The sequence below is a fragment of the Sciurus carolinensis genome, chromosome 10 (genome assembly GCF_902686445.1).
Source record: "Sciurus carolinensis chromosome 10, mSciCar1.2, whole genome shotgun sequence".
Lineage (NCBI taxonomy): Eukaryota > Metazoa > Chordata > Mammalia > Rodentia > Sciuridae > Sciurus > Sciurus carolinensis.
The window spans coordinates 59,633,471-59,655,396 of NC_062222.1; the positions used below are offsets into that span (position 1 = coordinate 59,633,471).

The window sequence follows — 21,926 nt, forward strand, 5'->3', positions numbered from 1 at the left end:
TATCTCATATGACAAATAAGAAGAACTATAATTCACACAAAAATGTCACTTTGTTGTACTGAATAGTACTTAAGAATATAAAGAAGTACTGGGAAAACAAAATATTTCAAAAATTTTGACTTACAGCATGTATAATATATAATACACTGATGAAAAACACTTGTTACTTGTTGACTAACTGTAAGGTTACCAAGTTCATCTTCTCTGAGGTTGAATTTCAAATAATAATTCAGTTACATGGAAATTAGTTTTATTCTCAATTTTTTCTTCAATTAAAAAAATGAATTATTTAAACTGTTTTTCTAAATTTTATTTTCCAATCTTAAACATACACATCTTTAACCCTCAAATTGTAACTTTAGCAAAATGAATAATTAAACAAGTACACAAAAGAGTATATTGAAAAGTCTTCACTGAAATATTTTATGGTTACAAAAATCTGGAAGTTAGATTGAAATAATTCTAATTCATGTAATTACAAAATTGAAATAAAATATGGTACAACTTTATGAGAGTCAATTTAAGTATTACTAAACCAATATTATATTTGTGGGTATATTAAAACAAGTATGGACTTATGAAATATAAACTGAAAAGCAGATAACAACATGATAACGAAGTCAGGATCTCAACATAAATTCACGAATTTCCCCATCCTTCACCTCCCACTCCAAAGTCTAGTAATTATAAATAAGTTATTGAAAAATAGAAATGTATAAGGGTATAACTGAATTAAAAGGAAGAATAATGTTTCCAGGCATAAAAACAAATGTCACATGCAGGTCAATGCTGAAGGTGTATGCACTGGGTCCTATTTCATACCAAGGAGAGCACAAGTACCCCCATTCTCTATGGCATTAATGAAATCAAACTTCTTGATGGAAGCCAGAACCTGAGTTAAGTTCTGCCACTGATAAAAGGAATGTGAAAGAAGAAAAGAGAAAAACATCTTCCAAGAGTGACCTGAGGCTTCAGGTCACTAAGATTGCAAATCTAGAGAAGCAGGAGGACAGAAAAAAATAAATTTGATCCTGGAATGTAGATGTGAAGGCAAGTACAGAGTTGTTGAAAAACTAAATCTAGATAGAAGACAAGAATGAGAGGAGAGGAAAAGGAAATGTGGAAAAAGATCAGAATGGTGAGGGGACTCCCTAGTTAGAATGAATCAGTAAAAGAAAATGAACAAATAAAAGATTAAAAAGCAAACTCTGAAAGTGTCAATAATAACTGAAAGATAAATTCATAGAAGATGAATAATTATTTTCAAACCAAGAAAACAAACACTATAAAATGTAAATGGTGGAATTCTCAAAGCAACTCATTTTAAGAACTATCAGGCTTAAAATCTAATTTGTATGTATAAATATGTAATATCACCAGGTTCATAATTTTATCTATTAAAGGAACATAGTCCATCTTCCACAGTTGCACTTCTGGGTATGTGCCCAATCTATCCAAAAGAAAGTTTTGCACAGGACTAGGATATAAACACATGATCTATATCATTATTTGTTAAATATATGCTCAACAACAACAACAGCAATGACAAAATGAGCATGCAAAATTGTCCTAGGAGAATGCAGAAATAAATGGTGGCATATCCATACAATGTTCATAACTGCAATTAAAATGTAGCAGATATTATATGTACTAAAAGCAGTAAAATTCAAACCAGAATAAAGACTGAAAGAAAGTTGCATAATGACAGTTACAATATGAAATTCCTTATGTATAAAATTTTTTTGAAAGGCAAAACAATACCTATATTTATTTATGGATATGTACCAATGTGGTAAACATGGGCAAATGGCTCAACAGTATCTTTAAAATTATGTTTAAAACTAGAAAGAAAAGAAAGACCGACTAGAAATAGGAAAAGGTATATACAAGAGTTTGAAATATTGGTCATATTGTTTAAAAACTTCTGAAGCTACTATAAGAAAAGTGTTACCAATTTTGCTGCACATTCATCTTTATATGTGGACTATATCAACATAAAATCTAACTATTTTTGTAAAATCACTCCATTTTAGGATAGTTCAAAGATAAATACTATTTATTATTATTTGCAAATTTTTCTACGGGAAGTGTATATTAATTAACTAATAAAAATAGTAAACATAAGTATAATCCTTTGCTTATATTACATTATATTCAGAAACATGTTGAAGTTGCCACTCACCTGATATACATGGTGAAATAAGAAAGATGGGTTATTTGTTTAATGTAATATTTAAGTAAGTTCTTTAAATTAATTTATATAAGGAGGGGCTTTCCAATTTTTCTCAGTGATCAATATTTATCAAGAATATAAATTTTTAAGAGAAAATTTTAAGTTTGACAAATTCCTAACAAATATCTTCAGATGCTTAAAATTGAAAATATTAATAACATCTTTATATGTAAAGAATCAAAATTATCTTCTTGAAATTTTCTCAAGCAAATGGTAGGAACAGCATATTTATGATATGTTATGAGTACATTATTCATTTTAGATAAATTTGCCTAGTGTCATACTTTACTAAAATGTGCAAAGTCCATTTAGGAGGGATAACTTTACTCATCAATTGAAAACATTAACTAATAGCTCAGCTGTCACTTTAAAGATTGCCTTGGGACTAGGAATATAAACAGAAGTGTAATATCTTAAATTTACAATCAGCTTTCCTGCTACAAAGATTAATATATTGCTGTGACATATACATTTTATTAACTAGCAGAAGAATTTTATGTATGTTCAAAATACCGTCTTTTACACCATTTTATTCAACAACCAGTCACAGAGATTTTTATTTTGAAGTCCTAATCAAACAACAAAATAATAGCAATTTCTAATATCTGCTCATACCCTATATGAATTCTGAAAAATTGTTTTGAAAATTAGATTAAAATTGAGCATTAACAGGTAGGTTAAACATGACTAGTTGATCCACAGTACTATTTGTAAAATAACAAGCTACACTACAAAATGTGAGCAGCATTCATGGTCTGAATTAATTCATCAGTATTGTGTTTAGATTTATTGTGTAGGAAATCCAGTTCCTATCTAAAAGAGAGAGAGAGAGAGAGAGAGAGAGAGAGAGGAAAGAAACTCAGGGAGATATTGGAATAGTTAAGTTTCCCTGAAACAGACTCTGAGATGGGGAGATTTATGCAGAAAGTTTATTCAGTAGTACTCTTAAATGATTCACCTGTATCAATGGCCCTTTACAATTGCTCCAAATTGAAATGAATGGCACAGCCTTCGTATCTTTGCAGCAGATGGTGACTGACCATGAGCCCTCCTCTAGGAAGGACATGTTCAGAGGTAAGACAGTGTCCTGATACTGAGGGCAAAAATCAATGAGAGACAGAGTTATGAGCTTGCAGCACTCCATATTCTCAGGAGCAGGACAAAAATTGCAGGAGCCTGCACGAAGAATAAAAGTTGAATACCGTAGTATCCTTCACAGGTATCCACAAACTAAGCCTGTATTCATTTATTAACTTCTCTTTCTTTTTCGTTTTCTTTTTTTTTTTTTTAGTACATCTGAAATTTTTAGTCCTTTCTTTGCAAGTTACCTAGAGCATTTTTGATAAAGAAAACTGTAGAAACTTAATAACTGCCATAAGCAAACAGGCAGTGGGTCATGTCGATTTTCTAGAGTCTTGCTTTGCAGGACATCGGAATGCACTGCTTGGGGGCTCTGTCACACTTGCTGGAATCACTTGCCACAGATTTTAATCCACAGATCACTTTTCCCCATATTTCTTAGAAAACTCTTCAATGATCTTACAGAATGTTTTATGGTCCTTAGAGTATTCTTCAGCTGGTCAGCCCATAAGGGGTGCCTCAGTCTGGATCATTTACCAGTACTATGAGGAACAGGATTGCTTTGTCATTATTGGTTGCTGGCTTCTAGTTCTCAGCACTAATTACTGGGAGGTAAACCTGACCTTTTTCATCAATATTTGGGTGGTAGATCTTTATTTTAAATGTGATCTTCAGAGGTTTGAATGGGTACTCAGCTGGAAAGTTGATTTTGATTCTGAAGGCACCCTTATCATGTGAAGGGTGATCAGGAACAATAAACCCTTGCCAAATCAATAAATTAGCTTCATCAACCTGGAAGTATGGGAAGTGTTTATTGCACATTTGCAGTTCTCTTCTCTTCCTGTTGGCTGCCATCTTGGATCTCTCATTTATTAATTTCTAATACACATATGCCTACTAAAACTACTGGATATGTCTGAAATAAAACTCATGTTCTTCACACGGTATTTTTCGAAGGTCAGAGTCAATTTAGAAAATAGTTAGCAAGAAGGCTGTAAATTGAATTATAAAACATGGAGGAGACTTTTATGGCAACTGAAAATTAAATTTCAATTCAAAATTTGTGGCAGCTGAGGTACAAAACCATCTGACAGAAGGGATTTCTTGTGACATGAAATGCTACTTTCAGGGAAAGTAAATATTGCTTAAATTTAAATTTAGATATGATTTATTACATAGAAAAACTATTGAATAACAATGTCTTTAGTAGCTGTGGATAATTTAGAAAGTGTTACCATATAGCTATTGTTCATATTGGTAAATTAGAAACCTGATGATTGAATCAGTTGCTATAATTATTGCTAGAGAGAAATAAACAAAGTTTTCTAGTACTCTAAACTGAACCTACTAGTGAAATGAATTGTTATCATGTTCTTTTAGATCAATATTTATGACAAGCATTTGCCTCCACCATATTTTGCCTGGAGTTAAAAAATAGTCTTTTCAAGATTGTAATCTTAGGCAAAGACTTGGCACAGACATATTCTATGTTGATAACTGAAAAGCTACCAGATGGTCTGGCAGCAAGGTCATATTCTGTTATGGAAATTAAAGATTTGAATCACATTCTTGCCCACTTGGAGGATCATCCTCTGTCCACATGGAAATGAATAGTAGGGGACCTATGGGTAGAATCAATATTAGAAAGAGATTTTAATCTCTATCAACTGAAGGCACTTCTGTTTTATCTGAAAATCCTTCTCAGCGTGACTGGGATTGGCTGCCCAGAAGGCTAACTTAAGAAGAACTTTGAGGCACTTTCAGTATTCTGTGGCAAAAACTGTCATGACTCATTAGCAAAATCTGTGTGGATGAGGGAGCAAGCATGCTACTTATTTGCTAACCAAGATGTACTCCCTTGGAGATCTGCACCATACAGTCTGGAAAACTGGCTTAGATCACTTTGGAAAAGTTGAAGTCTCAATTGGCTTCTTGAGACTATATGGGTATTACTGCCTTATTTTGAGCCCAGGAGCTGCAAAACATACTCCAAAGAGGCTCTTGGTGGCATTATTTGCTATGGTTCATGTGAAGTTAGACTATGCCAAATGCAAATTTTAAATTTTTACCTGGCTGCTACAGAGTAGATAGTCTTTGGGAATCATATCCAACTTGTTTGGCAGCTTAAGAAAAATTCTGATTTCAGATAGTACAACAATATTGTTTAGAAAGAAGAAAATGTCTGATTTTCTTATTTTAATAGCAGCATGATAGAGTGTGTGGCTTCAACCAAGCTATCTCTAAATGTTAAATAAGGATATTCATATGCATATGAGTGTGTGTGTGAGGTCGCCTTCTTGATGAGGCCTTTTCTAGCTCTAATCCCACTCCAGCTGATAGTAAGTCCCCATTACTACTACTCAGCTTCTCTACTTCATCTTTCCAAATAACAGTGATCATCATTTTTAATACACTGTGAAATTCGCATGTATATGTTGTTCATCAATCTATCTGTACCCATGAGAATGAATGCTTCTTAAGGACAGGGGTTTTATTCTGTTTTGTTCACTTTGGCATCCCAAGGTGTAGAACTGCAGCACGGCACAGGCTAGACTCAATAAGCAAATAGCTAATGGTTAAATAAATGAATGCACCCACCATTGATGGCAGCTACCCATTCCGAATCTATAAACATACAGATTTATATTGATTTGAAGAATACATACCACTTTGAATTTATGCGTAAATCACAGGGCTTGGTTCAGACATAGTTTCTGTCAATGTGGTGAGTGAGGATCGTGGCAAGTGATAGAACAAAACACACTAATCTGAAAGAGTTAGGTTGCTCTTAATTGCTTTGTTAAAATTTTAAAGATGATGTAGAGTATTTGAGGAGATGATTTATTCTATAGACTATTGTAACTATGTCTCTCTGAAGTTCAATTGTAATGATTATTGCAGTTCTCAAATACTTTGGAACATGATCAAAATTCACAGTCCTTGGTAGGTCTGGAATTCAAAGATTTCCCCTTCTATGACTTTTGCTCCTTTCTAAATCTTGCAACCTCATTTCCATTTCCTCTGCATGTTGCTCTACTAGTACTCTATATTCCAGTAGAAATTAACTGTTTTAAAATGAGAATTCTCAATGACAGGATGCTGTTTTAACTTGAACCAAAACTAGCAGGATATTGAGTTTACTCTACCCTTTCACATTCTAGAACTTTGTTCTGACTTATTTGAGGGACCAGAACTAGAGAAAATGATTTTATTAGCTCTTTTGATTTAAGTGTAACTGACGCCACAGTATTGCATGATGCAGTTGTATAATAATTGACAAACCTTACAAAAAAGGAAATGCCTATGTTTCCTAGGCCAAACCACATAATGAAACAAAGGGTGTAAGGATAAATTCATTTATTCCAAAGAAGTTGAGTGGCACACACCTATAATACCAGCAACCCAGGAGGCTGAGACAGGAGAATAGTAAGTTCTAATCCAGCCTCAGCAACTTAGCAAGACCCTAAGCAACTTAGTGGAGACCCTGTCTCAAAATAAAAAAAAATAAAAAGGGCTAGGGATGCAACTGAGTGGTGAAGTGCTCCTGGGTTCAATCTCTGGTAACCCCCACCCACAAAAAGAAGTTGACAGTTGATAAGAAAGTACATGTTGATTTTCTTTGTCCCTCAATTCCATCCCTACACAATGGAACTGTAAAAGCTGTGAGTAAAGCATTGTGAACTATTTCTACACTACTAGAAACCGAGCATTTCACATAGTACCCACCTTAGGGTACTTATTAAATAATTGTAAATATAGAATTAAGGAAGATATTTTACTATATGGGACTTATTGTGTTCTTCCAGCAATTCTAATTTGGACATTTGAACCTATCCCCCAGATAATTGAAAATTGCCACAAGTTGCCTTTTTAATACACAGCATAGTTCCTCTGAGCAGTATGGGTGGCCATGAATTTAAATACTGTAGACCACAGTTTCTAGTCTCCAACTGCTCTCATATGGAAACTCATAAGAAAGTAACATATGTGAATTAAAAGCTGTTGTAGTTGCTTCCCTCCAACACACTCTTCATCAAGTAGAAGACTGTAAAGGAAAGAGCTCAGACATACCCAAGTAAGTGAGCTGCTGGAGTAGGCATGTGTCCTAATGGCAAGTTCTGCTCCATGCCTCCAACGGTTCTGGGCACATTCACAGAGTGAAGGTAGCATAAAAAAAAAAAAAAATTAAAAAAAAATTTCAGATTGACACTTTAATTGTCATCAAAAGTAATGTGAAAATGTAAATTTATAGTCATACAAGTACTATCATTATAAAATAAAAATTAAGGTATCCACAATGCTAAAAGAAAAACATAAGAGAAAAAAAGTCAGAAAAGACTATACAAATAAAGTACTAAAAAGTAACTAGCAAATCTTCATCTGTAAAAGCAGTGGTAATATTTAAAATTTACTGTCTAACAAATGTGAGAGACTGTTCTGAGCACTTTATATATACAAAGTAAAACTATAACACCCTTTTTAGGGAGGTATGGTATTATATTTATCTAAAAGCATAATATTCATTCAACTAAAAAAGAAATTGAAATATGTGGAGGTTAAATAATTTGCCCAAGGTTAAACAGACAAAACACACTATATTCTGGTATGAACTAAGTAAATGCACATTAATGCATTTTATCTACCTTAAATCAGTCTCCTAAACTGGAAGTTTGAGTTAAAAGTGATAAAAGATTAATATCCCCATCTGCAGTGATTCTCAATGTTTCTTATCACTCTCTCTTTGTAATTCTGTGGCTATAAAAAGATAGATTGACAGATGTAGTATTTGTTAAAGTGTGGTCCAGAGTTCGCCTACTTCAGAATTTTCTGAGGGATGCAAGTTTTTGAATATCCTATACCTACTCAATCAGAACATATATAGAAATCTCTACATAAAGTGAATCACCTTTATTCATATACAGGTCAAAACCAAGAAGTCTAAACACTGATGAATACACACACACGCACACACACGCACACACACACATACATTTATTCAATCACTCCAATAAATATTAAAATATTAGTTGAGTACCTACTATGTGCATTCTTATTTGGTAGACAACACAAAAAGTGGTGAATTATTGACATAGAGCTCCAGAGAATGGGTATTAGGATAGAATAACGCCACCCAGAGGAACACAAAGAGAAGTTCCAAAGTTATGCTCTGTTCTTAAGTTGGGCATGGGTAAATATTTATTTACTTTGTCTTATTAAAATAATAAGTTATAAATAAAAATAAATGATCCAATAGAAATACAGTTTTAAATTTTATATAAACTCATGTTTGAAAACGTCTCCTTGGGTGAATGCAGGAAATATTGTGTTAGGTGAAAATTATATTTAGCTTCTCTTTATTTCAGAAATCTAAGAAAATGTCTTACACTCTATTTCTAAAAAGTTATCAGGGTTATGCACAGCACACGCCTATAACCCTAGAAACTAAGAGTATGAGGCAATAGGATCAAAAGTTCCAGACCAACCTGGGCATTATTTGCCTGGTATTATACACATCTGTCTTAAAATAAAAAATGAAAATGATGGGATATATTTTAGTAGTAGAGTACCTTGAAGTTCAATAACAATTACCACCACCAAAAATAAAAATTACCAGATACATTTGACAAATAAACCCATTAATATTAGTAATTTCAATCTGAAAAACATTTCTGTTTATATATATATACATATATTGTAAATTATACATATAATGCTGATTGTTCATTTATTTATTCAAAAAATTAATAAAGTTCTATATTCAAGTTACTGTTCCAGGCAATGGGAATGGTGCTAAAAAGATAGGCAAGTCTTTGAAATAACTTTTAGGCCATATTTATATACTATGCAAGTAGACAAAGGGTTACTTATAAAAATATAAGAGATCCCAGTGCCCTAATAGATGTATAGACTCTAAATATTAATTTGCAGGGATTACTCTGTGCATTACAATGAAACTTACTTCTCTCCTGAAATTATTGTTTCTCACATAATCTTATTTGCACAGTGCTTTTTCTCCCATGGAACTGTACAGGTCATATTTTCCAAGGCCACTTCAATCTTCTTTGAAGTGAAGGCTAATCTTAAGTGAAATACTGTAGCTGCTTCATAGAGGCATCCCAGCATAGGACTGGAAGACAAGAGACCTTCATTTCAAGTGAACTCATAATGCATTCATTGAAATGGGTCATGAGCTACATGGAGCATCCTTTTATGGCAACATTTGTTTTAATGCTGCCAAATGCAAACAGCGAAGAGAAACAGCAGTGGTCTACAAAGCCTAGAGCACATAGATTTGGAACTTCTTCTGTCAAAGCATTTAAAGTCTTAACTAGACTTTCACTTTAAAAAAGTCTAAATACTATCTCCATAAAGAATCAAAATCTCCTTGAAATATGTGATAATACATCTAAATAAGTAAAAATAAAAGAAAAATGGAAAGATAAAATGTTTGTAAATATTCTAAAATCATTCTTCTTAAGTATAAACTTTGATGACATTGGATCAGAAACATGTCCCTTCTCAGAATTATAATGAATCAGAAATATTTCTTATAAATGGTTTGTTAAGCACTTAAGACTATAGCATTATTTTTTATGTTCTGTGTGTACTTTCTATATTTTCTGGCATTGGATTCTGCACACTTGCATGCATTGGTAAATGATAAATATTACATTTCACATTTGTAACAGAATCTGATTTGGCACTTTCCTACATACTGAATACAAACACAGTTGCTCACAAAATTTGACAACTTTTAACATCAATGCCAATATCCATGAAAGCTTTTTGTGGGTGCAGTTAAATGGCAAAACTGATAATGTTTAAATATCTTTTTAGAGTTGTTTGGGAACAATTCTTCATTTAAAACAGTAAGTACATATTTATATAGGTATGCACTTACAGGTAATGATTTATTCATTAATTTTTTGAGACAGTTCTGGGCCACTTAGACAATGGTAAAGGTATGGCCATTTTAAATGATGCTTGAAATTGAAGGAACTCATTTATACGAGTTGGTTCCTCAAAAAAATTATAATATCAAATCATTTTAAAAGAGACACTGAGTACTTACTACATAATATATACATATACACACATCATATGCTAGTCACTTTCAACAGACATCAGGTCATTTATTCCTCAAGACAATTCCATATCATTCATACTATATTCATTTTATGTATGAAGAAACAAAGAACAGAAAGATTCCTTAGCAAATAAAAAAAATTAGTTCCAGATGCAAACACAAGACTTGATTTCCTAAGCAGCTAGATTTAGAAGGAATACATTCAGAAGCCTCATACATAAATTATTAAAGGAGGAAGTTAGGTTTTCCCCATAATATGATTTGACTAATTATTTTCATTAATATCAAATTACCAAACTCATCTTTCAATATATCATAGGAGTCTAATACTGAATAGATTGTAGATTTATATGATAACAGGAGAATCATGACAGAGAAATCTCCATTTTGCCTTTTGTCCCTATCAATTATCTGGAACTCTCAAGATAAGGAAAGGGTACTGCCAGATCAAAACCAGGATAAAAAGATAAAGCAAGATTCCCTATAGAGATCCTTTCATAGAATAGTTTATAATTCCTAAGACTAGGGTAGATATCACATTGAGGACAACAAACCAATTTTAAGATAAACTATTAAAAAGAACCTCATTTTCTAATAATTTGTTTCCAAAGGGAGTCATTGGACAATTCAGCACAGGAGTATTTCAAGTCTATTTGCAAAACACAAACCCTCAAGAGTCATCTACCCATTTATTACTATTATTCTCTTGATTAGATGATATGCCTTAATAATCCTCTCTCACAATAAAAAATTTGTCTTTTTATATATAATAAACATTTCATATAGATTAAAATTATTACAGCTATTAAGCCCTTCAAAAACATTATGCAAATTCTCTTTCAACTATAATAGTATTTCACACAGCCAGGAGCAATGAAAGATGGGATTGTTTTATTTTAAGGAAAGAAAATAACATTTTTTTTTACATAGATAAAAGTAAGCTGTGAATGCTACTCCATTTTGCAGTCAAGGTTAACAGGATTATAGTGACTGGGTATTCTTTTGGGCCATTCACATAGCACTATTGCAAACTAAAAACATACGTGAGTGTCAACTAATTAATTATCTAAGTGACTCTAACATTTTAAAAGCACACAAGTGATTCTTTTGTTCCCAACCACGACTTGTATGCAATTTTTAATGTAAGAATATGCAGTACAAATCCTTTGGATTTCTCATCTGAAATGACCAGATGTTCAGATGAATATGGTTTATTATTTTTAAGTTTATGAAATGTGTTTTTCTTCTCTGTGAAATGTCATCATGACATTACTCTATCCTCATATTTAACTGTAAGACTACTTATTTAAAAAATTAATCTGTGATCTTTGGATAACAATTCAGAGTACACAGTTCTTCTTCAATTGCTCCTGAATTATCAAATGGTATCTATAAAGAAGCACCCATTTACACATTTTCCTTTCTTTTCATTTATACCCTTCTTACTCTGACTTGCTTTTTCATTCTCAATAAGATTATGTCTAACAATATGTGTGTTTATCTTAGAGTATGCCTCCTTGTTTTTATTTGTTTAATCTAATAACAACAAAGTAATTTTCTACTTCTTTGTGGGGCTTCCCATTTTAAGGAAGATTCTCTGACCACAGTATGCCTTTTTTTGTGATAAAGTTCAATAAAAATACTGTCTGTGATTTGCAATCAAAGTTTTCTCCTGGAAAAGGATATCATTGGGTCCATCACTAAATTTTTCTAGAGACTAAAAATAAATATATTCTTTTAGGTTTAAGAAGGAGAAAAATTTACTTCACTCAGGAATAATTAAATAATTATTAATAAATAAAGATATTAAATATTTTCCTACCACACTCTTTCCTTACAACATGAAGAATGGTAAGAAATACCTTAGTTGAATGTCTGCACTGAGACTCAATCTTTATTTAGAATCTTGTTTTGACAAGTACAGATCTTTTTTGAGTCTTTCTCAGATATTATTTTTAAAAATTTATCTATGTCTTGTGGTTTAAGATAGGCCCAGAGGAGGGTTTCACTTGTCTTCAATTAGCATGTCAATTAACTCTCCCTCAAATTGTGTAAGCAATAAGGAACAATTTGATTCTAAAGTATGCCAGACGTTTCCTCACACATCCATTAACTCCTCTTGCTAATTAGAGCTGAGGCTTCCAGTGGATCTTCGAGGGCACAGTTTCTTCCATATCTCCACTCTGTGGTCCTCAGTCTTTGCCTCATCCTGAGCCCATTTCCTCCTTCCATGGTGAGATGGCAATTTCACTTGGAAATCCAAATTCCTTGTGACAGAACCTGAGAGGTTGTTGTTTTTTTGTACTCTGCTTTGTCAGTGAGGAACATTTCACCAAGGCTAACCCCAAAAGATTTCTTCTCATACCCCATAGGTCACATAGGAACTTATACCACTCCTAAACCAATATCTGAGAAAGGAAACAAGCCAACCATTGCTTCAAGTCATCAGGTTACCCGAGTCACTTGGAAAAGATTTTGAGACTGAAACACAATCAGGACTCTGCTAGCATGGCAAGAAGGACTACTATTGAATAGTCAACCAACTGATGTTAGAAGTCATTTTTTCTAAAAGTATTCTCACCCTCAATTCTGCATACGTTTCTAAAGAATGGCTTTGACACGGATGAAGCAAAGAGCAGAAGAGAAAGAGAAAGACCTGTAGGCCTAGCAAGGTAGCAAGCTAGGAAGAAGGCAAGAGTGTCTTCCCAGGACAGTTCTTAAAAAATTCCCAGCTTGTATTCTGACATACCCTAAGAAATGATTAATTGGCAATTTGATTCATTTTGGTACCATAAAAAAATAATTTACTATTAACTCCCTGGTGCTCTGAAGGAGTTAATTTTCATCACATGGATGAACACTTTATTCCCAGAGAGCATCTTACTCACTCTGCTTGATCAAGGGAAGAGACTCAATTCAAGGAAATATTGAACTATTTGGAAAGAACATTAGACTGAATTAAACACTCTCTGTGCTCACCCATGTGATGCAAATTAGCTCATTGCATTCTGTTAGCCTGTTTGCCAAGAAGCACAAGAAATAGGAATATGTACTACCAATTTAATTACATAGTTAACCAATAATATTTATTAAGCACCTACTGTTTGCTGAGAACTATCCATGGAATGGCAATAGCCGCCATGGAAACAGACAATATCCGTTCAGGGACACGTTAGAAAAAACAACCCAAACTCTGATTTCTCAGCCTGTCTGCAAAATTAAAACCAGCAAAACTTTATATGCACTGACTTAACTGTCATTCTGATAGAAAGGGAACATACTAGAGAAATAAGCAAACAGCCACCTTGTTGTCAATTTTAAACTTAACTCAGTAAATTTTAAAGGTTTCTTTGACACTTCAAGCATCTTGGCTTACTGTACCCCAGTCTACTTCTCTGAAAGTTAGATACATGCAATTTTAAAACTTACTTTATAATTATCATTTGCATATATAATTTAACATGCTTATCATTTGACATTTTTCATGTAGCATTTAAATGTTGAGATTTAGCAATATTTCATTTTTAACTGTTAAAGAAATGATTTTTTAAATACACTATAAAAATGTTGGTATGGTCAAAAAAATTAAATGAATAATATTGTTTTCTTTTTTTTAGAAAAATGCCTAGATACATCATTGTAGGATAACATTCAATAATATTTTAAGTATAAACTATTATTTTACCTACCATTTCATAAAAAGAGTCAAATGGTATTTTATATCTATATGAAGAAAATCTTTTTTCCTTTGATCAAGTCAACTACCTTATATTCTAATAGTAATACTATTCAGGGAACAAGGAGTGGAAAATTAAATGTAAATGAAAATGTGTTTATTTTTCAGGTTAAATCAACATAACAAAGTTAGCTTAACATGACATTCCACCAGGGCTATCTGATTGCTGAATGTTCTACATCCTGCCATTGCTTGATGCCATTTAGATATTCCTGGGGACTGGCACAGGACCCATTTGCATTCTACAGAGTAAAGCACTGAGAAAGAATTTATGGAGATTGAAATGTGAGCTAAATTGAGAGTATAATTCCAAGCAGATGATTTCAGTTAATTAAAACTAGTAGTACAGGTTCCATATAAATGGGTGCTGGTAATTTCCAGAATATATGAGGACATCTACTGAACTATACATTTTATCACAGTCTAATAAGCTGTGATAAAATGCTTTAACTACTATGAAGATTTATGGAATGAACTGTATTTATCAGACTAATATTCAGTCAACTCTGACATACTAGAAGAGGGCCCAATTTGGTTCATCTGTGTATTTACTTCCCTTTCTCTTTCTTTTGACCTACACTAAGCTCATTATATTCTCCATCAGAGGAATAACAAGGAATAGGTAAATCGCCTTCAATATTTTTGGTGAACTTGTTTTGGTAAGTAAGAACCAGGCTCATACTAAGCCTGAAACCAAGATAAAGTATATGCCATGTTTCATTCTTAGACAAACCTGAAGAATCTACCACTTACCTGCAATACTCTGTAGATGATGAGAACACCACCCCATCAACTTGAGTATTTTATCATTTTTTTTTTTTGCTTATATTCATTCATCCGGTTGACTATATGAAGAAACAGCACCAGTAAGGTCAGTCATTTTATAGATTGCAACATCTGCTGAATAATAAATGAATCTTTCCACGCTTAAACAATTTGCTTCATGTTCCAAGATGAAGCTTATTAGAGAACTAACTGAGTATTTTGTCAAGTAAGTTCCAACAATGTAAATATAAGGACCTTTGTGACATGTATTCTCATCCATCCACCTCTTGTTTAAACGGAATCATCACGTATCCCATTGATTTTTAACTTTGGTCATAAAATTCCTACAAGTTGTTGCCAAATAATATCCAAGATCTAACAAATTGGGTATTTGAGTTGATCACTGAAACCTCCAAATTTCACTAATGTAGCTAATGAATCTTCCCATTTAATTGATTATATGATTTACATAATTTTAGGAGTATTTCATTTGAGAAGATCAGAAACTGTTTCTTAAATAAAGGTTAGCCTATGTCCCAGTCTCCCCACAATAACTTAATAACCAGGATTCAAGTTGCTTTTCAATATTCCTTAGTAATGCCAAACTTTCAGAAACGTGTAGTAACCTACCTAAAACCTTTATATTCCATGATCTTACTGGTAAGTGCCTCTGTGCATTGCATATACCTTGACCATAAAACCAGCACTTGGCAAATTTGTTAAAATATTGTAATTAAGATAAATATTAATAATAAATGAATATTATAATAATTAACATCTTATCAAGCTAAGCACTACATATAACATATATGAAAACATTTAATTTTCAAAACAAAATTATAAAACCTAATATAATAAATGTTATTTATTAAGCTCTTTTACTCTGCCCAGATCTGAGGTGTTTTTTTAATATTAATTTTTAAATTTTTAATAAGTTAATATTTAATATTAAGTAAGTGTTCAACTCATCTTTATTCATGTATTTATTTACTTTCTCAGAGCTAGGGACTGAACCCAGGGCCCTACAATTGCTGGACAATCACCCAATCACTGATTTTATCTTCAGAAATGATGACACTGAAGCTTAGAAAGGTTATGTCCATGTTAGCCTCTCTATAATCTGGACCATATCCATTTGATTATCCAAGTTAGACAATTCATATCAGCACATACAATATCCATACTCTTGATGTGTCTGTCAAATTATTGCAAAACCCTTCCCCTTTCCTTCAGTAATCAAAGTATGATTTCTGCAGTTCATTTCCTCTTTTATCTAGCTTTTGGTCTCACAGGAGCATATTCAAGTGTTTTGGCATCTTTTTCCATAGTTAATGTAACCATAGCTGATCACAAGCTTAGGAAATGATGATGGAAAATGACTACACTACAGTCAGTCCCTATCTTGAGTAACTTTTTCAGTAGAAAGGCCCAGGGATATCAATCCCCTTCTGAATAAGCAGAATATTCAATCATGCTTCAAATTTGTATTCAGGCTTACTACTATTATTTCCCCTTTACACTACCTCATTTCTTTTATTACAGTATATCTCTACTCATGAATCAACAATCTTCCCCAAGATTGCTATATTAAAATACTGGGAACAGGGATAGTATTTATGGGCATTAATGACCATCCTGATTTTATTGATGATGCCAAAGTTTAGTAGAAATGGGAATAAAGTGGAATGTTTGCTTACAAATTTCCTTTGGAAGCCTACACACTATTAACTTTCCACAACCCTTCCTTTCACTTTTATAAATATAAAAGAATAAGTAATTTATTTAACAAATATATTATTGTAAGCTTATTATATTGCCTATAATATAGAGGAAATGGTGCTACTTATGGGATTTCTTTGAAGATTGAGTTAAAACATACAATGTGTTTAAAGCTGTGCTTGACACACACAAAATGCTAAGTATTAGTTTGATAATAATAATTATAATAAACTATTATTTGGAGATCAGATTTCTCCTAATATACTGTATTCAGGGTTAAAAGATGTGCTAGTAAGAGACTCAAACCCACAGTCCTTATTACTCTGTAGAACTGAACTGTGCCAGCAACTTGAGTTTTGATTGGAACTGCCAACATTTGTTCCACAAATGAGAGAGAAACCTCTGCCCACATCTTGATTTCAAGAATACGAGTAACAATAAGTGTTGGTGAGCATGTTGAGGGTACAAGGTACACTCAAACTTTCCTAGCGGGACTGCAATAGGTGCACTCTGGAAAACAGTATGGAGATGCCTCAGAAAACTTGGAATGTAATCACCATTTAACCCAGTTATCCCACTCCTTGGTATATATCCAAAGGATTTAAAATCAGCATACTACACTGATGCAGCCACATCAATGTTCATAGCAACTTAATTTGCATAGCTAACTATGGAACCAACCTTGGTGCCCTTCAACAGTTGAATGGATAAAGAAAATGTGGTATATATAAACAATGGAGTATGTCTCACTCATAAAGAAGAATGACTTTATGACATTTGCCATAAAATAGATGGATTTGGAGACTGTCATGGTAAGTGAAATAAGTCAGTTCCCAAAAAGCCAGTGATCAAATATTTTCTCTGATATGTGGAAGCTAACTAACAATACGAAGGGGAGAGGAAGGGGAAGAATAAAGTTCAGTAGAATAGACAATGCAGAATGAGAGAAGGGAGGGAGGATGGGATTAGGAAAGATAGTCGAATGAATGGATATAAATTTTCTATATACATATATGAAAACAAAACAGTGAATTCCAATATCATGTATATCCATAAGAATGGTATCCTAACTAGAAGAGGATATATTCTATGCTTGTATAATTATGATTCTGCTGTCATGTATAACTAAAAAGAAACAAAAAAGAGAAATAAGAAAGAAAGAGAAAGAAAGAAAGAGAGAGAGAGAGAGAGAGAGAGAGGAAACAGAGAGGAAGAGATGTGGGTAACTCTACATCCAAAAATAGGGGTAAAAGTAATACTTTGATCACATACATATCAGGAAAACTAAATAAGGTATTGATGAAATTAATATACAGCCTTTAAAATAGGATCTAACACATAGTGAACATTTTAAAAATATCAAATACTACCACTTATAAATATAGTAAGACCGAATTGATGTAACAAAGCTCGGATGTCACATAAAAGAAGGAAACAATTTCTTAACTCATTCAATAGTTAAACACTAACCTATTACTAAAACTAGACAAAGGAATTACAGAAATACAATTAAACAGTCTAATATTTCAAGTTCTCAACACAATATTAGCAAATAAACTGAACAATGTATAAAAGAGCTATACATCATGACCTAGTGGGATATGTGCCAGGTATGCAAAGCTAGTTAACATTCAAAACTCAATTCTTATAATCTATTACATCAATAAGCAAAGAACGAAAAAAAATCCATGGTCCTATCAGTACATGCAGAAAAAGCATTTTATACAATCTAAAAACAAAAGATAAACAAACAAAAAAAAAGCCACTTGGTAAATAAGGAATAGGAATAGAGGGAAAATTTCTCAACTTGGTTAAGACTATCAACAGAAATTCTAAATATGTCATATAATATTAGTGGAAATAAATTATGAAGCTTTTTCATTAAAAATAAATGAATAAAAAGACAAAGATCTCTAACTATTGTTTTTCATTATTGTGTAAGTATAGCTAATGCAATGAGAAGAAAAGGAGGTTAAAAAGGCATACATATTGAAAGGAAAAAAATAATTTGCCTTTGTTTGCAGATGACATTTTTGCCTATGTAGGATATTTGAAAGAATTGACCAAAAAAACTTCTGAACAATTACTATGAGTTTAATAAGTTTCCAGCATACGAGGTTAATCAACAATTTCCTGTATACCTACAATGAATAAGTGTAATTTGAAATTGAAAATGCAATACTATTTATATTAATATTCAAGAAAAAGAAGTATACATCTAGCAAAATATGTGAAAGATCCGTATGTGAAGAAACTCACAAAATTATGAAAGATATCAAAAAATATTTTTTTAAAAATTCAAGATACTGCCATGTTCATAGATAAGAACATTCAATAATGCCAATATATCAGTTCTTTTCTATCTTGATCTATATCAATGCAATCCCAATCAAAACTAGGAAAGTTATTTTCAATCAGCAAACTGAAATCAAAATTATTATGAAGAAAAAAAATAAAACTAGAATAGTCAACTCTATATTTAAGGGGAAGAACAAAGGTACCACACTTCAAGACTATGGATAACAATAATCAAGACAGCACAGTACTGGAAGAAGAGACAAATAGTTCCAATGGGAAAAATAGAGATCTTAGTATAGGTGTACACACATTTAATCAACTAATCTTTCAGAAAGGAGAAAAGGAGATATAATGGATCAAATACAGTTTTTCAGCAAAAGGTGCTAGATGAAATGGATACTTACATGTTCCAAAATGAATTCAGACATAGGCCTTACACACTTCACAACAAATATCTCAAAATGAACCATAGACCTAAATGTAAAATACAACACTATAACATCTGTGACATTAACATAGAAGAAAATCTAGATGCTGTTGAGCATGGCAATGGTCTTTTAGAATTGACACCAAAGGCATGATCCATGCTAGACAAAATTGATATGCTGGACTTTATTTAAGTTAAAAGCTTCTTGTCTGAAATTGACAAGGTGAACAGAATAAAAATAGATCCAACAACTGGGAGAAATAATTTTCAAAAGACATAGCTGATCAAGGGCCACTTTCCAAAATACAAAAGGAATTCTTAATACTGAACAAAAACAAGCCAGTTAAAAATGGCCCAAACCTCTAAACAGAAACCTTACTAAAGAAGACACATGAGTGCCAAACATGCATATGAAATGATGTTCCCCATTGTATGTCATTGTGGAAAGGCAAATTAAAGTAACTATGAAATACCATTGCATGCCTATTAGAATGGTCAAAATTCAAAAACATTACTACCACTAAATGCTGGCAAAGTGGTGTAGCCACGTTGGAAGACTGTATGCCAATTTCTCACGATATTGGGCATAGTCTTGCCATAATGTCCAACAATCTCACTCCTTTGTATATACTAAAAGGAACTGAAACCAGATGTTTATAGAAAACTTTATTCATAATTGTCAAAACATGGATGTAATCAAGATGTCCTTCAGAATATAATTGGATAAACAAACTGTTACAAGTAGGTAATGGGAATATTGCTCAGCTCTAAAAAGAAATAAGCTTTCAAGAATAAAAAAAGGTTGAAAGAACTTAATGGACATAACTATAAAGAAGCCACTCTGAAAAGACGCATGTAGTAGGATTTCAAGTATTAGCCATTCTGGAAATCTTAACTATGGGAGATAGTCAAATCAGGAATCTCAGGGGTTAGAAGGAAAGGAGGGATGAATAGGTGGAGTACGAGAACATTTAGGGCAGTGAAACTACTGACACTATAATGGAAGGTGCAGGTCAGACTAAATTTGTACTGTAGAAGGTACAATCCTAAGAGTAAACCCTAAATGTAAATATGAACTTGGGGGATAAGCTGGGTCAATGTGTATTCATTCAGTTCTAACCAACACCCAACTATGGTTGGGGATGTTGTTAATGAGAAGGATAAGCATGTGTAATCAGGAAGTATTTGACAAATCTCTATACATAATGCTGTTTTGCTGTGGATTTAAAACTGTTATAAAAAATACAGGGTTTTTTTGTTCTTTTTTTAAAGAAGAGCACAAGTATTTAACATTTTTTTTTTTTCCAATGAAAAGAAAAACAGGTGCCAGCTAAGTGAAGAACCCACAGTTGGGAATCATAGATAACTTGAACCTAAGATACTTTGGGAAAGCTTTTCTACAGTTGAAAGTTGTATGAGTCCTCAGTCATGAAAGCATACATTGGCTGCCACAAACTGAGAGCTGGGGTCACCTTCACTGCTTTGTTGCTCTTCCATTGTTCAGCAAGTTTCTTATGTTTCACCTTAAACATCCTTAATATCCTTTTCTTTCTTTTTTTTTTCTTAGGGAAAATGCATAAAAAATATGGGTTTTTTGAGTAGATTGATTAAAAATATTGGGTTTTTTTGAGTAGATTGATAAATCTAGTTTAGGAATAAGTTCTGTTTTATTTTGAAGGTATATTTAAAATTCCTTAAATCCAGAGATATGTTTCTAATTTTCAGAAATTGTTCTTAGCATGTAACTGAATAATCTTAATTCTGATCTTCAGTTGTGTTAGCAACCTTTCACACACATCTTGGCTGGAGTGTTAATCTTGTATTGAACTCTAGGTGGGTTAATGTGCTTTCTCATCATGTTTACCTTCACACTCGGCTCCAATTTATAAATCTCACCAGTGGTAGGCAATTTTGCTATCTTTTCACAAGATGACAGAATTCGTGGTTCAATGATGAAGTGTGAAAACTTGCCACTAAAATAATAAATGTGATACATGGTATTAAAGGCTTTCTTTTTCAAATCACTAAAGTAGTTTTTGAGTTGTTGGAAAGGTTTTGAAGGAAATGAACAGTTTTGTGCATCCTCTAAAAAAAAGGAAAATCAAGGAACACAACTGGATTGGATTTATGTTTGCCTTGTTAATACACATCACATCACGATTGCTTTATTTATTGAATAGAGATTATTATAATCATAATAGATAAACATAGAAAACCACCAGAGAATATAGAATGGACAAGTACTTCAACACTACCAAAGCACTAAAATTACATGGTAATTGTATTATATTTTATTATTTTTTATTACTGCAAACAAATAGAGAAGTTTCCTAACAATCTAAAGAAAAGTAAATAGTACTTTTTGATTTACATTTTGACATTTATTTTTGACCTAAAGAAACTATGTCTGCAAAATGTCTATTTTTTAATTCTTTAAAAATGGGGGCGGGCAGGGGAGCAATGTTGGGGAAATGTTGGTCAAAGGATATAAAATGTATTTAGGAGGAAAAAATTCAAGAGATCTATTGTACAAAACAGAAACTATAGTTAATGAAAACATATTCTTGAGATTTTCTAAAAG

General features: G+C 32.5%; 1 pseudogene; it reads right to left on the reverse strand.

Moving 5' to 3' along the window:
* Positions 1-3,732: 3,732 nt before the first annotated feature.
* Positions 3,733-4,168, reverse strand: LOC124995095 (ubiquitin-conjugating enzyme E2 L3-like; annotated as a pseudogene).
* Positions 4,169-21,926: the final 17,758 nt, after the last annotated feature.